This window comes from Oncorhynchus tshawytscha, linkage group LG02 (assembly GCF_018296145.1).
Source record: "Oncorhynchus tshawytscha isolate Ot180627B linkage group LG02, Otsh_v2.0, whole genome shotgun sequence".
NCBI classification, from domain to species: Eukaryota; Metazoa; Chordata; class Actinopteri; order Salmoniformes; family Salmonidae; genus Oncorhynchus; species Oncorhynchus tshawytscha.
Window position 1 is genome coordinate 65574521 of NC_056430.1, and position 12606 is coordinate 65587126.

Consider the following 12606-nt stretch of genomic DNA (forward strand, 5'->3'; position numbering starts at 1 on the left):
ATCAAAATACATTCATACACCAAAAACAAGTACAAAATAAACAAGAAAAATAGAAATTGCAAATGGAAAAAAAATTGCTGTCATTTTGTGCAAAGATTCTCAATTAATGTGTGGTTCAGTTGGTAGCTTGTGGCGTTTGCAACGCCAGGGTTGTGGGTTCGATTCCCACGGGGGACCGGTAGGAACAAGTATGAAAAAGTATGCACTCACAACTATAAGTCGCTCTGGATGAGAGCGTCTGCTAAATAACTAAAAAATTTTAACACATTCTCTTTTTTGAAGACAAACTGACACACACCATCCCATCCAACAGATGACACCCCATCTATCACACCCTGTCTACATAGGTCTTCTAACAGACGCTTAGCTCTCACTCCTATAAAGCAACGTCCCCCCAAACTAGAGGTCGACCGATTAAAAATCTGCACGGCCGATTAATTAGGCCCGATTTCAAGTTCATAACAATAGGTAATCAGGATTTTTGGACGCTGATTATGGCCGATTACATTGCAATCCACGAGGAGACTGCGTGGCAGGCTGACCACCTGTTACGCGAGTGCAGCAAGGAGCCAAGGTAAGTTGCTGGCAAGCTTTAAACTTATAAAAAACTATCAATCTTAACATAAACACTAGTTAACTACACATGGTTGATGATATTACTAGTTTAAAACCTCTTGAGCCTACTTGAGACGCAGACGTCCCACCTAGAGCTCTGGAAATGCAAATGCGCTACGCTACACGCTAATAGTATTAGTTAAAACGCAAACGTTCATTAAAATACACATGCTTGGTATTGAAATAAAGCTACAGTCATTGTGAATCTAGCCACCGAGTCAGATTTTTTAAATGCTTTTCGGCGAAAGCATGAGAAGCTATTATCTGATAGCATGCAACACCCCAAAAGACCCGTAGGGGATGTAAACAAAAGAATTAGCATAGTCGGCGCTACACAAACCGCACAATAAAATATAAAACATTAATTACCTTTGACCATCTTCTTTCTTGGCACACCTTGATGTCCCATAATCAATACTGGGTCTTTTTTGGATTAAATCGGTCCATATATAGCCTAGATATCGATCTATGAAGACTGTGTGATAAACGGAAAAAAATAGCGTTTCATAACGTAACGTCATTTTTTAAAAGTTAAAAATTCGACGATAAACTTTCACAAAACACTTGAAATACCTTTCTAATGCAACTTTAGGTATAACTACACGTTAATAAGCTATAAAAATCATCAGGAGGCGATGTAAATTCGATAGTTGGTCGTGTGGAAAAATGTCCGGAAAAACACAGAGACAATGCCTCAGGTTGGTGGTCGGAGGGAATCGGTTCCCTTTGGTCGGTTCTACCAAGAATCAAATCAGAATCAAATGAGGAGACTCTATACATCCTGTGGAAGCTGTAGGTACTGCAAGCTCGGCCTCATTTAATACGGTTCACCTTTAACAATGGGTTGAAGTGGCGCATGGATATTTTTTCCCATCTCCAGTGATCAGATTTTCCTGCGCTTTTCGATGAAACAGACGTTCTGTTATAGTCACAGCCGTGATTTAAACAGTTTTGGAAACGTCTGAGTGTTTTCTATACACACATACTAATCATATGCATATACTATATTCCTGGCCTGAGTAGCAGGACGCCAAAATGTTGCGCGATTTTTAACAAAATTTCCGAAAAAGTAGGGGGGAGGCTTAACAGGTTTAACTAGCTTGTCCTGCTTTGCATATAATCAATGCAGTGCCTGTTAATGTATCATCGAATCACAGCCTACTTCAACTTCACCAAACGGGTGATGATTTAACAAAAGCACATTTGCGAAAAAAGCACAATCGTTGCACCAATGTACCTAACCATAAACATCAATGCCTTTCTTACATTCAATACACAAGTATATATTTGAAATCTGCATATTTAGATAAAATAAATTCATATTAGCGGGCAATATTAACTAGGGAAATTGTGTCCCTTCTCTTGCATTCAGTGCAAGCAGAGTCGGGGTATATACAGCAGTTTAGGCCGCCTGGCTCGTTGCGAACTGTGACCATTTCTTCCTAACAAAGACTAACTAAATTGCCAGAATTTTACATAATTATGACATAATATTGAAGGTTGTGGAATGTAACAGCAATATTTAGACTTAGGGTTGCCACCCGTTCCATAAAATACGGAACAGTTCTGTATTTCACTGAAAGAATAAACGTTTTGTTTTAGATTTGACCATATTAATGACCTAAGGCTCGTATTTCTGTGTGTTTATTATATTATAATTAAGTCTATGATTTGATGCTTGATAGAGCAGTCTGACAGAGCGGTGGTAGGCAGCAGCAGGCTTGTAAGCATTCATTCAAACAGCACGTTCCTGCGTTTGCCAGCAGCTCTTCACAATGATTGAAGCACAGCGCTGTTTATGACTTCAAGCCTATCAACTCCAGAGATTAGATCGGCAATACTAGTGCCTATAAGAACATCAATAGTCAAAAAGGTATATGAAATACAAATAGTATAGAGAGAAATAGTCCTATAATTCCAATAATAACTACAACCTAAAACTTCTTAACTGGGAATATTGAAGACTCATGTTAAAAGGAACCACCAGCTTTCCTTTGTTCTCATGGCACATATTGCACTTTTACTTTCTTCTCCACCACTGTGTTTTTGCATTATTTAAACCAAATTGAACATGTTGTTTCATTATTTAATTGAGTCTAAATTGATTTTATTTATGTTTTATATTAAGTTAAAATAAAAAAGTGTTCATTCTTTTGTTGTAGTAATTGTCATTATTACAAATATATATATATATATATATATATATATATAAAATAAATAAAAAATATGAAATAGGCTGATTAATCGGGTATCTGCTTTTTTTGGTCCTCCAATAAATCGGTAATGGAGTTGAAAAATCATAATCGGTCGACCTCTACACCAAACACTGCAATCTCCATTAACTCAAACTGGGAGCACTGTTCGGTTAACCATTAACTTCATCATTGTACTATTTCCCATAAAGACCCAGTCTATCAACCACCTCACTGATAAAGGTGTGGCGTCTCTTAAACGTATATTGTGTTAATTCTGGTACGGGAATAGAGAGGGAAAGGAGTAGGGAAAAAGCATTTGAAGATCATTGTTTGTGCATTTCCACTGTGACATTTCAGTTATCCTCATAATTCTGCCTATCTAACAATACGCACTATTTGGATACTTTGAAAATGACTTGTGATGTCTATATGCCATCTGTTGTTATGCCTGTTTGTCTCTTTTAGATCATATGGATGGTACAGACGAAACCAAAGTCTGGACAAACGTTGAAGCCTCGATCTACAGAGATGAAGCCACAGGTACTATTGACATGATCATAGGAGCAGGGCCTCGATCAGGTACAAACCAAGGCAAAATGCAAATCACCAAGCCTGTCATGAGTCATGACAAAAGGCAGGATGTGAGGTGAGAGATAACGTTCCACAAAGCAAATGAGGAAACACTTGGTATAGTCTGAGAGAAAGACATAACAGGATGAGTGGATGAGAGAGAGAGAGAGAGAAATAGTAAGAAAGCTAGAGAGATATATTACACAGACACCAGCATGTATCTTTAAAATGACCTCTATCCAGAAGATTTGTTCCAAGCTAATGAATACAGCTATGATACAGAGGCAGGTATAGGGCATGGGAAAGTGGACAAAGAAAGAGGGGGGGGTGAGAGACAGAGAGACAGAGTGAGAGGACACAGAGCCACAAAAAGAGAGACAGAAGGAGAGAGAGAGAGAGAGAGAAAGAGAGAGACAACAGCAGTGTATCAGGAGAACCTTTACTTGGACAGAGACCGGTTATTTTTACAACCCACTAGTCACCCAGACAACTGGAGCAGCTATATCTGGACTCCAACTATGGTGTGAATAGAAAGTGGCCTTAAATGCCTAAACCTAAATACCAACACACTCTCAGCTGATTCTCTGTGTGGACCAGAGGTCACTAGCCCTGCTCCTACAGAGCTAATACACTAAAGGGTGTGCAGGCTTTTTGTTCCAGCCCAGCTCTAACATACCCGCTGATGTGACCGGACCAATCTACTACTCATAAAGACCTTGATCAGTTGAATTAGTTGACATCAGTGTTGGGCTGCAACAAAAGCACACTCTGCCTAACAGTTCATGACCAGCCAACTGGTTTAGAGTCTATGACAAATATGACACACTCTGTAGCTAGAGACAAGAGTCTGTGAACAAAAACTACAAGTGAATGAGAGGTTGAAGGATTGAGAGTCGCACACTGTCATCATTTTGTCTGTCAAGTGGTAATTCTCATCAATGTAATGTCATTCACAACTCGGCATTAAGAAGACAAATAGGACCATTCCAGCTTAGCAGAGTGGCATTCTAACTCTAATATGCTAACAGACAGAGAGTTGCTATTTTAGACACATGGTTGTATTTGAAGAGAGTACGCTGATGGTTTGGGTAGTTGGGAACGCCAATGCACGCACTGTATCCTTTATCATGCACACATTTGGTCTGCGCCCTCTCACACACCAGATACATATTTCCCTATACTTCTATATATTTCATATTTTCCATATAGGCCTCCCTAGTCAAGAGAACAGGTGGCAGGTGGTATGGACACAACATTACCCAACTCATGCCATTATAATAACATAGCCACAAAATTAGCAGCCTCATGCCATTATAATAACATAGCCACAACATTAGCAGACTCATGCCATTATAATAACATAGCCACAACATTACCCAACTCATGCCATTATAATAACATACCACAACATTAGCAGACTCATGCCATTATAATAACACAGCCACAACCTTAGGATAGATAAACCATACCATCATAATAACAGTTAAACAGTTGATAAAGTACAACCACAGCATCAGTTTGTGAAATACCGTATCTTGGTATATGTTAACCCCATCTTGCAAGTACTGTGGTTCAACAGGCCTACAACCAAATCAACCTGTGGTTCAACAGGCCTATAGTCCTTCTGAAGGCCTTTTGACTGGCTCTTACACAACCTAACTAAGGCCAACAATACACACATGACAACACAATACATCAGCTATGAAGTGAACCTCAGCCTCTATGATCTTCAAAATAACAACAAATAAGGGATAATGAACGCAAACCGAGTCAGAGGCTAACTACAGCAGCATAGACACAGAGACGGTATGCTAATAATGCAAATAACATTAGGTTATTTGATTTATTGACTAACTCAGTATATCACTTACTGTTGTAAATGACAGTTCTTCCTGTGCTGCTAGGAGTATCCTTGCATTAATTGGTTGCAGGTACTGTTGGTAGGACAGTCTCTCCTTGAGAGTGAGTGAGCCCGAGTCAAATCCAATGGCCTCTACAGCTGCTGCTTCTCTTGTCAGCTACCTTAGAGAGAGAGAGAGAGAGAGAGAGAGTGAGGGAGGGAGGGAAGGCAGGAAGAGGTGGGGTTATAATGGAGAGTTGGGGAGGGACAGAAAGAGAGGGTGTGTATGACAAAGTGTGTGTGTGTGTGTGTGTGTGTGTGTGTGTGTGTGTGTGTGTGTGTGTGTGTGTGTGTGTGTGTGTGAGAGAATGAAAGACAGTCTGTGAGTCAGCACTTGTACACCCTGTCATATTGCAGCTGCAGGCAAGGAATTCTCTCTCCCCTCTCTCTCTCTCTGTCATACTATCTGCCTCAGTCTGGTGCTCTGATTAGAGCCATTCATTTGCATCAGTCAAATCAGACATCTCACTTTCTGCTTTACACAAGGCTGTACACGAGCCAAATCAAATGCCTTACTCATGCACTACTATATTACGCTACAGTTCAAAATCTATTACCTACAGCTATTATAATGAATCTGTTTTTCTAAAGTAGAAGATGACTGATTAACAAACAATAATGCTCAAATATGGTCATAATGAAACCAGTGACGTGCAACCAACCAAGATAAACCTAGCTCATGTTGTTTGGTTCCAAAATGCTCTCTAAATCTGGCTTATAGGTTTTAGAAATAATTGTCCATTGTAGTTTGACAATTAAACTAACCGGAAAACTAGGACACTTCGGCTACATGCTGATGGCATATGGTAGGGCAACACCAGACAATGGGCAATAAAGGAATGCACTGAATATGAAACGCATGAATACATCATAGATCTGTGATTACAGAGGCGTCATTATTTGTCATAGACTCTAAACCAGTTGGCTGGTCATGAACTGTTAGGCTATTTATGGAAAAGTATCACAACTTTTAAAAAAGGCATGTTCTAAGTTAGAGCTCTGAGTAATAAGGGCTGCCATATAAGGGCATTTCTATTTAGTCATCAAAAAAATGGTGATAGCGCCACCTCCTGTTGTGTCCCGAGCTAATACAACAGGATGCAGTCAAGACAGCCTAGGCTAAAGTGATTATGACGTTCAAAGAGTGAGGTGACTGGATCTGACATGCAGCAACTCGCTTGATTGTATCGAGGTGCTACAGTATATTGCAAACACCCATCAATATGTAGGGTTGGTATAGTCAGTGTCAAGGGTGTGTTGGATAGTTCCAAGGACTAACATCAGTTGTTTAACACTATCAATATGCAGTAGATGACAGAATAGGGCCTTATACACCTATTTTGATCAATGTTTTCAAAACATGGCCACATTACCACATTGACAGAGGACTGGTACGGAAACACCACTACAGAACACATTGACAGTTAGTCATAAAATTATAGCCTACCACAGTTATACCGGTAGGGGATTTTCAAAGACAAACTTTACTGTGTTTGAAACATTGCAAAACGTTGCAAAAATGGTGTCGCAAACAGAAACAATGTTGCAAACAGAAACATGGCAAGTCCTGTTTGTAGACTATCCTATTCAATATTTATCTGCCGTCTTCCTATATCCCGTTGTGATTTGTCGTCCACTATGAATCAATTGCATGTAAACTAAAGATTGACATGTTTGGGGTAAAAAGGAAATGTTAATTATCGACTTGAATTGTCGGCAACCTGATGGGTGCGATTCATTTGTCAATTAGGCCTAACAAAGATTAGATAATGTTGTCGTGATACGATCCGATTTGCCTCAGCCAATTTTCCAGTTGACTAGCTAACGTTACATCTCTCTTCATCTTTTCTGCTGATAATTAATTCACTATGCTGCAACTGAAAAGGGTGACAGTCGTGTACAATGAATTAATGTGACCTACTTCTGAGATAAATAAGTGTTTCTTTTGAGAACATTTTCAAAGAGCACAGGCGTTTTGCATTTCCACCGACAACAAGAGGGCAGGGATACCACCCTATGTGAGCGAGCCTATGGAAACTTCGCTTCATCAAGTTGGTCACACATTGCTTTGTTTAGAAGATAATTACCTAAATGCAACCATCAACAGATAATACTGTGACAAGTTTATAGAGACTTACGCATTTGCTTTTATCCAAGTTCTTCAAGGTCATTGTAGGCAAACTTGACAGGAACTTTACCTCCGGACTTCGGGCTTTCAAAGCGCTGGGTCCGTCTGTATTTGGTCATCTTGGAAGCGAAGCATTATGGAACATGTAGTTTCACGGGCAACCTCCTTGCTTAGCTAGAATACTTTGAAGCAGTGGCCCCCAGGAACAGTAACAGACATGATGAACACCTCAACAATCTCACATTCATGCGCAAATATGAAAACGATTTAGTGAAATTGTATGTATTACAAATGTCAATGTGTTCAGAATGTGTCTAACATGTAAGTATAAGATGTACACACATACCTTGTTGTTTGATTTCAACAGACAAAACATTATTATAGAAAACCACCTAAAAAAAATCCAGTGGAAGTTCCCTGGGTACATCATAAAAGTAACTTCCCTGCAGTTTGCAGCCCAGCCATGTTCAAATTAGAGGCAGCCAAACCAGCGGTCACATGAAATGTATTTTAGTCATGTCCTGCTGCTCCATGGATCATTTTGATGATACTATATCTGGCATATCCGGCATTCATCTAGTAGGTTAAAGGAAGCAGTTTAGAAGCATGGAAATTATTAATAAGCTTGGCCTACTTCCTATATTACATTTTGAGGCTGTTTATTGACTTTCTTAGATATTATTTATGGTTATATTCATACTTTTTTTTGAAAAATAAAATTGGATGGATGTAATAATATTCAAGGGTGCAAAATATACAGCACTGTGCAAAAGTTTTAGGCAGGTGTGAAAAAATGCTGTAAAGTAAGAATGCTTTCAAAAATAGACATTAATAGATTATAGGGTAGCCTAGTGGTTAGAGCATCGGGCCAGTAACCGAAAGGTTGCTAGATTGAATCCCTGAGCTGACAAGGTAAAAATCTGTCCTTCTGCCCCTGAACAAGGCACTTAACCCACTCATCATTGTAAATAAGAATTTGTTCTTAACTGACTTGCCTAGTTAAATAAAGATTAAATTAACTAAATGCAAAGTGAGTGAAAAATCAAAATCAAATCCATATTTGGTGTGACCACTGTTTGCCTTCAAAACAGCATCAATTCTTGTAGGTACACTTGCACAAAGTCAGGATTGTGTAGGCATATAGTCAGGTGTATGATTATACCACACAGGTGCTAATGATCATCAATTAAATATGTAGGTTGAAACACAATCATTAACTGAAACAGAAACATGGGTGTAGGAGGAATACAACTGGGTAAGGATCAGCTTACAAGGTGAGGTTGCTGAAGACAGTTTACTGTCAAAAGTCATACACCATGGCAAGACTGAGCACAGCCACAAGGTAGTATTCACCCCCCTTGGCATTTTTTCCTATTTTGTTGCCTTACAACCTGGAATTGAAATAGACTATTTGGGGGTCTGTATCATTTAATTTACACAACATGCCTATCACTTTGAAGATGCTAAATATTTTTTATTGTGAAACAAACAAGAAATAAGACAAAAACAACTTGAGCGTGCATAACTATTCCCCCAAAAAAAAAAAGTCAATACCTTGTAGAGCCACCTTTTGCAGCAATTACAGCTGCAAGTCTCTTGGGATATGTCTCAATAAGCGTATCAATTCTGACCAGCTTCCCAGTTCCTGCCGATGAAAATATCCCCACATGATGATGCTGCTGCCACCACCATGCTTCACTGTGGGGGTGGTGTTCTCGGGGTGATGTAAGGTGTTGGGTTTATGCCAGACATAGCTTTTTCCTTGATGGCCAAAAAGCAACATTTTTGTCTCATCTGATCAGAGTACCTCCTTCCATATGTTTGGGGACTCTCCCATATGTCTTTTGGCAAACCCCAAACGTGTTTGCTTATTTTTTTTCTTTAAGCAATGGCCTCTTCCGTAATGCCCAGTTCTGTGGAGTGTATGGCTTAAAGTGGTCTGATGGACAGGTACTCCCATCTCCGCTGTGGAGCTTTGCAGCTCCTTCAGCGTTATCTTTGGTCTCTTTGTTGCCTCTCGGATTAATGCCTTCCTTGCCTGGTCTGAGTTTTGGTGGGAGGCCCTCCCTTGGCAGGATTGTTCTGGTGCCATATTCGTTCAATTTTTTAATAATGGATTTAATGGTGCTCCGTGAGATGTTCAAAGTTTCGGATGTTTTTTATAACCCAACCCTTATCAGTACTTCTCAACTTTGTCCCTGACCAGTTTGGAGAGCTCCTTGGTCTTCATAGTGCCGCTTGCTTGTGGTGCCCCTTGCTTAGTGGTGTTTCAGACTCTGGGGCCTTTCAGAACAGGTTTATACAGTTGAAGTCGGAAGTTTACATGCACCTTAGCCAAATACATGTAAACCCAGTTTTTCACAATTCCTGACATTTGATCCTATCAAAAATTCCCTGTCTTAGGTCAGTTAGGATCAGCATGATCACATGATGCCACACCCGTGCTTAACGGTTGGGATGGTGTTCTTCGGCTTGCAAGCCTCCCCCTTTTTCCTCTAAACATAACGATGATCATTATTGCCAAACAATTCTATTTTTGTTTCATCAGACCAGAGGACATTTCTGCAAAATGTAAGATTTTTGTCCCCATGTGCAGTTGCAAACCGTAGTCTGGCTTTTTTATGGCGGTTTTGGAGCAGTGGCATCTTCCTTGCTGAGCGGCCTTTCAGGTTATGTCGATCTGGGACTCGTTTTACTGTGGATATAGATACTTTTGTACCTGTTTCCTCCAGCATCTTCACAAGGTCCTTTGATGTTGTTCTGGGATTGATTTGCACTTTTCGCACCGAAGTACGTTCATCTCTAGGAGACAGGACGTATCTCCTTCCTGAGCGGTATGACGGCTGTGTGGTCCCATGGTTTTTATAGTTGCGTACTATTGTTTGTACAGATGAACGTGGTACCTTCAGGCGTTTGGAAATTGCTCCCAAGGATGAACCAGACTTGTGGAGGTCCGCAATTTTTTTTCTGAGGTCTTGGCTGATTTCTTTTGATTTTCCCATAATGTCAAGCAAAGAGGCACAGAGTTTGAAGGTAGACCTTGAAATACATCCATATGTACTCCTCCAATTGACTCAAATGATGTCAATTATCCTATCAGAAGCTTCTAAAGCCATGACATCATTTTCTGGAATTTTCCAAGCTGTTTAAAGGCACAGTCAACTTATTGTATGTAAACTTCTGACCCACTGGAATTGTGATACAGTGAAATAATCTGTCTGTAAACAATTGTTGGAAAAATTACTTGTCATGCACAAAGTAGATGTCCTAACCGACTTGCCAAAATTATAGTTTGTTAACAAGAAATTTGTGGAGTGGTTGAAAAACGAGTTTTAACGACTCCAACCTAAGTGTATGTAAATTTCCAACTTCAACTGTATATACTGAGATCATGTGACAGATCATGTGACACTTAGATTACACACAGGTGGACTTTATTTAACTAAATATGTGACTTCTGAAGGGAATTGGTTGCACCAGACCTTATTTAGGGGCTTCATAACAAAGGGGGTGAATACATATGCACGCACCACTTTCACGTTTTTTTTAAACAAGTTATTTTTTTCACTTCACCAATTTGGACTATTGTGTATGTCCATGACATGAAATGCAACAAAATAGGAAAAACGTCAAGGGGGTGAATACTTTTGCAAGGCACTGTATACTGCATCCGCAAGGTCTCTCCCAGACAGAAATGTCAAGGCAGACAGGGGTTTCCAGATGTGCTGTCCAAGCTCTTTTGAAGAAGCACAAAGAAACAGCCAGCGTTGAGGACCGTAGACGCAGTGGTCGGCCATGGAAACTTACTGCAGCAGATGAAAGACACATCATGCTTACTTCCCTTCGCAATCAGAAGATGTCCAGCAGTGCCATCAGCTCAGAATTGGCAGAAAACAGTGGGACCCTGGTACACCCATCTACTGTCCGGAGAAGTCTGGTCAGAAGTGGCCTTCATGGATGACTTGCGGCCAAAAAACCTCCACCTGGACACAAGGCCAAGAAACTCAACTATACACAGGAACTGGGGTGCATAAAAATGGCAGCAGGTGCTCTGGACTGATGAGACAAAATTTGAAATATTTGGCTGTAGCAGAAGGCAGTTTGTTCGCCGGAGAGCAGTACACAAATGAGTGTTTTGCAGGCAACAGTGAAGTATGGTGGAGGTTCCTTGCAAGTTTGGAGCTGCATTTCTGTAAATGGAGTTGGGGGTTTGGTCAGAATTAATGGTCTCCTCAATGCTGATAAGTAAAGGCAGATACCTATCCATCATGCAATACCATCAGGGAGGCATCTGATTGGCCCCAAATGTATTCTGCAGCATGACAATGACCCCAAACATAGTTCTTAATGATTTTCGCTGTATCTTCAGCGTAAAGAACAACAAGGAGTCCTGGAAGTGATAGTATGGCCCCCACAGAGCCCTGATCTCAACATCATCAAGTATGTCTGGGATTACATGAAGAGAGAGAAGTACCTGAGGCCGTCTAAATCCACAGAAGAACTGTGGTTAGTTCTCCAAGATGTTTGGTCCAACCTACCTGATGACTTCCTTCAAAAACTGTGTGCAAGTGTACCTAGAAGAATGGATGCTGTTTTGAAGGCAAAGGGTGGTCACCCCAAATATTGATTTGATGTATATTCTTCTTCTGTTCACTCACTTTGTATTTTGTTAATTGATAATTATAATCTATGTCTATTCTTGAAAGCATTCTTACTTTACAGCATTTTCTTCACACCTGACCTGCCTAAAACTTTTGCACAGTACTGTATATGGTGAGAAAATAGTAAAGGACCAATTTGCTGTGAAATTGTACCACTCCTCCCAAAACAGCAGGAACTCTTATGGGCTTGATGTCTCTCCCATTCTATATCTAGATTCTCCCACACTCCTTAAGATGCCAACACTGGGTTGGAGCAGTAAATGCTGGCTATTTTAACCCCCAGAGAGAACCACCAAACCCCTTTGGGAATGCATCCATCTGACCCTGAACAGCACATATGCACACACACACACACCATTGGAGGCTGCTGAGGGGAGGACGCCTTATAGTAATGGCTGGAATGGAGTCAATGGATTGGTATGAACCATGTGGAAACCACGCGTTTGATACCATTCCATCGACTCCCTCCCAGCCATTATTATGAGTCGTACTCCCATCAGCAGCGTCCACTGACACACACACACACACGGTGGTGCT

The 12606-nt window shown here is 40.4% G+C and overlaps 1 protein-coding gene across 10 annotated transcripts in view; it reads right to left on the minus strand.

The window, feature by feature from the left end:
* The window catches only part of LOC112265216 (trafficking kinesin-binding protein 1), a 40348-nt gene extending 32751 nt beyond the window's left edge, over positions 1-7597 (minus strand). For 4 of the 10 annotated variants that reach the window (XM_024442329.2, XM_024442328.2, XM_024442333.2 and 1 more), the window contains exons 1-2: positions 7419-7597; positions 5252-5402 (exon numbers count right to left, since the gene is read on the minus strand). The gene's annotated coding sequence lies outside the window, so the exon portion shown is untranslated. The remainder of the gene's footprint in view (positions 1-5251; positions 5403-7418) is intronic. The other 6 variants (XM_024442334.2, XM_024442331.2, XM_024442330.2 and 3 more) reach the window with 4 other exon arrangements.
* Between the last annotated feature and the right edge of the window lie 5009 nt (positions 7598-12606).